This window comes from Physeter macrocephalus, chromosome 13 (assembly GCF_002837175.3).
Source record: "Physeter macrocephalus isolate SW-GA chromosome 13, ASM283717v5, whole genome shotgun sequence".
Taxonomy (NCBI): Eukaryota; Metazoa; Chordata; class Mammalia; order Artiodactyla; family Physeteridae; genus Physeter; species Physeter macrocephalus.
Genome location: NC_041226.1, coordinates 49,077,112 through 49,081,757, shown reverse-complemented (window position 1 = coordinate 49,081,757; position 4,646 = coordinate 49,077,112). Strand labels below are relative to the sequence as shown.

General features: G+C 43.5%; 1 protein-coding gene across 25 annotated transcripts in view; it reads left to right on the top strand.

Annotated features, from left to right (window-relative positions):
• Positions 1–4,646, top strand: part of KLF12 (KLF transcription factor 12) — a 589,904-nt gene that overhangs the window by 213,697 nt on the left and 371,561 nt on the right. For 2 of the 25 annotated variants that reach the window (XM_055089489.1, XM_055089494.1), the window contains exon 4: positions 4,259–4,305. The exons of the other annotated variants lie outside the window; for them this stretch is intronic. The gene's annotated coding sequence lies outside the window, so the exon portion shown is untranslated. The remainder of the gene's footprint in view (positions 1–4,258; positions 4,306–4,646) is intronic. 25 annotated transcript variants of the gene reach the window in all.

Sequence of the window (4,646 nt, the reverse complement as noted above, 5' to 3'; positions counted from 1 at the left end):
GGCCCGCGTACCGCAAAAAAAAAAAAATTATTGCTGGTATGACTGTGGTGGATGGAGAGCACAGGGCAGCTGGGAAGACTGCAAAGATTTTAGAGGGAAAGCAAGTTGTTAATTGGCAGAGATGATGAGGAGAGGCCTAGCAGCTGAGGAATGGAGTATTTTGGAAATTTGAGGAAAAAATGAGCAGATTATGTGCAAGGGAGAGAAGGCTGTAGTTGCCCTGCAGCTTTTCCTCTCAGCTGTGGTAATGGGAGAAAAGGACAGACACCGGGAAGGGTAACATTTTCTAGAAGGGATTATATTTGATTCTTCTTGATTCTTTACTCATGGCTGTGAGTGGCCTACTCATGTCCAAGGGACACTGCCTTTAAAATTTAGGGAACCGAAATATAATGGAAACTTGCTTCGGGGAAAGAATTCTCCCATTTGAATCGTGTGTGCTGTGATCCAGGCCAAGACGATGGGGTGTGATGTTGGGTGGGGTAGGTAGCCTGTTTCCTTGGCTATTAATGTGATTCTCAGCTTTGATAAATGGACCCTTTGCGATTTCCTTTCCATGGAGTGTCAGAAAACTTATTTTCAATAGAAGTAGTCTTCTCAAGGGGAGGGGACCAGTAGAAAACTTACAAAAAAACACAACAGTTGATTCAAAACTGCAGTTCTCAGAATTACCTACTGGGCAGCAGGTGGGTACCACAAGACTGTGTGTCTGTGGCACCGTATCCCAGAGATCGACACACTGTATACCACATTTGTGATGCCACATAAGGGCCGCTTTAAATTTGGACTGTCTTCCAGTTTCTGGGCTTAAAAGCAACCTGACGTAGAAAATTTTCTAGTTTAATTCTCACAGTTACTCTAAGAAGAAGTTACAGTATCTTCCTTTTTTATGCATAAGGAAAATGAGGCATAGAAGGTAAAATATTTATTTTAGGCCATATACCTAGAAGATTTGGGAGCCAGACTTGAAGTCCGTGTCTTCTGATTCTAAATCCTCTTTTTTTTTTTTTTTTTTTTTTGTACTTGACACCACTTATATTTCTGTCTACTTCATCCCAATTCTGTCCGTCTTTCTGTCTTGCTTTGGGGGTGGGGTTTAGTGTTGAGCAGTGATGGTGCTTTTGATCCTCTGCTGTAGATAGTTGAGTCCATCGTACTTTACCTCCCTTATTGATACCTGGAAGGCTCCTCTCCTGTTTCAGTCATTTCACTTCCTTTGTCTTTGACGCCCTCTTGCACTCCTCTTCCCCTGGTCACGCCCTGCTCCTCCCAACCAGCCAAGTACACATTCCGATGTGGCGTATGTCCCTAGATGTGCAGGAGCCCTTGCAGAGTTGTCAGTGGTGTTTGTAAGTGTGTGTGGTTGATTTTCATACATGGTTCTATTTTATAAAACTCATTTCTCTTTTTTACAGTTCTCACCTAACACTGTATTTTTAAGTTATATCTCATTTGATATCAGTTCTTACTTCTGCATAGTATTCTGTCACATTCACCTACTATATTTTACTATTCCATTCCCTAGTGTATACCTCCATGCCTTCAACTCCCATTACTGCAGTGTTGCCTTCAACGTTTCCAAACATGTGTCTTTAAGATGAGTGATCAGATAGGGCTTAAACATACTTACTTTCACTAATTACTGCCATATTTTTCTTTTATTTTTTTCCATTAATGGCTCTACGAGTTTAACCATGCACCAGCTGTGTGTCAAATTTTCCCTTGTTCCATATCACTGCAGAAACTTGATACTATTCTCCTTTCTCTTTCTACACCATTCTAATAGATAGGAAGTAATAGGTTGTTGTTCTGATGTGTATTTCCTTGATTTCTAGTGAGTTTTAACCTCTCTCTTTCGCTCTCTCCCTCATTATACTATCCTTTGCCTTTCTATGGAAACTCATGCTCATTAACTCTTCTTGGACTGTTGAAATATCGTTCTAAGTGGCGTCTCTGCCTCTCATTCCCCAGTGCCCCTTGCTCAGCACTACCAGATTCATCCCCCTAAATGTGTCACATGGATCTTCTACCCCAAATCTCTTAATGGCTTCACATCCTCTGTGTATGAGGTCAGCTCTTCTTCTGTGAATTGCCCGCCCCCATCTGGCCTCACCACCACAGTGTGGTTGGTCCATGGTGTTTTCTTAGTCTTGGCTCCTACGGTCCGCCATGACCCCCTGACACATGGTAGGGTCTCCTCACTGTGCATTACTCCACGTGGGACGCCCTCCCACATCTGTCCGGGATCCTCATTTTGTTTCTTAGTTTTCATTAAAATGTTCTTTGCCCATAGCTTCAACAGTCAGATTGACCAACACAGCTGGGTAAGAAGCAGCAGCAAGTCTTTGCTTGTTTTCTTCACCCTGTTTTTCTGTCCTCTGAGGAACTACTCTCTTTGTTTCCCTTAGCGTTAGCCCTTACCTGCCGACTTCCCAGTGTGTAATACAGGATTGAGCCCTTTTCCTCTCCACACCCCCCTGCCTGCCCCCACCAAACCCACAGCTTTGCTGTCTCTCCAGTGTAGTTGTGTCAGCTTTGGTTCAATCCATATTAAGTGTTTACGTAATTAAACCTTTGGCGACACTGCTCAAAGCTGTGCTGTGCTCAGCGTTTACTCTTCCTTTCTTATAAATTTTGTCTGATTTTTTTGTTTGTTTACCGAGTTTTGAATATTCTTATCGTTGCTCCAGTCCCCGAGTTGTCTGATTCTCCTCTCTGTGCGTTTGGATTCCTGGGGTGTTGCGTCAGATCCTCCTTCTTGGGGCCTATAGTGCTGCCCTGCCTCGTGCACGCCTCTGGCCCTGGGGCCCCATAGTTGTCAGTTCTTTCCTCTCTCTTGAGCCCTCTATTCCCTTATCTCATGGTTCCTCCTCCTTTGTTTACCTCCTTCTTTGCTGTGCGTCTCCTCTTTCCTGAGAAGGGTCCTTGTAGGAGATGTAAATTTTTGACATCTAACATAACCTTTACTTTTATATTTCATTGACAGTGTGGTTCGGTCTGGAATTCAGGGTCGGACATGGTTTTCCTTTGGGATTTTGAAGGCATTCCTCCACTCCAGCTTCTGTTTGGATGCCGTCATGATTCCCGGTACTTTTGTTGATGACCTTTCCTCCCCCCGCCCCCCTTGCTTTTTCTCTCTCTCTCTGGAGTCTTGTAGAAGTGTCTTCCTGTTGCATGGGTTCTGAATTTCTCAATGATGTGCCTTTGTGTGATCGGTTTTCATCAAATTTTGCAGGTGCTATCATTTGCAGGTGGTTTTATAGTTCTGTCAACTTTTAAACCCTTGTTTTAGGGAAATTTCTTTTTTCAAATGCAGAAATCCCTTGTTATCCAAATTGATTCATTTACTGAGTTCAGATAGCAAGCAGCCAGATCGGGACGTGTCAGAGGATCCAGGAATAGTGCTTCCTCCAGAGAGTACTACCTCAGAATTTATTTTCATCATCTGTTCAGTTCAGGCAACAAGAGTTTGGGGAGCAGCAGGGCTGGGTTTGTTTGATGCTGTCCTCATCTCCATTTTCTGTTTTCTCTTTAACTCCCATATTCCCACGTTGAACATCCTGGACTTCAATTCCAATTTTCTTCAATTCCATTTATTGTTTTGCTCCTCTTTTGTGTTTTGTTCTGCTTTCTGAAAGAGCATGTCATCATCATCTTCCCATCCTTCTATTTCTTTTTTTTACTGTCACGTTTTTGATTTCTAAAAATCACTTGTTCTTGTAGTAATCCTTTGTTAATGATGTCTTCTTGTTTTTTGAATGCATTTATCATCTCTGTAATCTCTGGTGGGAGCACTCAGCAGCTTTCCTGTAAGCTCTGTGCTGGAATGTGGGCTTCTCAGCAGAGTCACCTCACTGGGCTACTACTTGCGGAGCCCCTCATGGCAGGAAATATCTGTAGGCTTGATTCTAGGACCAATCAGGTTCTCAAAGGAAGAGCTTCCAGACTCCTGCCTACAGGTATAGGCCAGGCAGCCATTTGCACCCTGACTGGGAAGAAAAGTGGACTTGACGCCTCAGCAGTCTGCTCCCCCCATACTCTGTTCTCCGTATGATTCCCTCACTCACACGGCGTCCCTGGACTCCTAATAGAAGCCCCACGTTTTCCTCTATCCCGAGAGTAAACCACTGGTCTTCTAGCATTGGGGAGGGCGGTCATCTGTGTTCAATAAGGTAGGGCATCTGGAGATCTCAGTAATTCTTAGAGGGATTCTCGGCCAGTGTCCCCTGATAGAGCTACATTTTACCCCCTTTTCTAGAGTCAAGTGGAGCTCACAGCCTCCCAGATCCTGGAAGGTTTTGTCGGGTAAGTGAGATTGCTTCTCAGTTTTCCTCACAATTGGCTTAGCTTCATTCAGCTTTCTAGGGTCTGCTAAATCATTTACCTTTCTTCCATCTGCTTTTTGCCTTTCCAAAAATTTTTTTTTGCTGTGATTGACTCATCTCACATTCTATGCCAAAAGAAAAATCTATTACCTCTCATTTTATTTGAGTAGAGGAGAGAGTGAAAGTCAATGTGTATGATCAATCTGCGCTTTCTTAATCCAAAAGTCTTATTCTTTTTTTTTTTTTTTTTTTTTTTTTTGCGGTACGCGGGCGTGTCACCGTTGTGGTCTCTCCCCCGTTGCGGAGCACAGGCTCTGGACG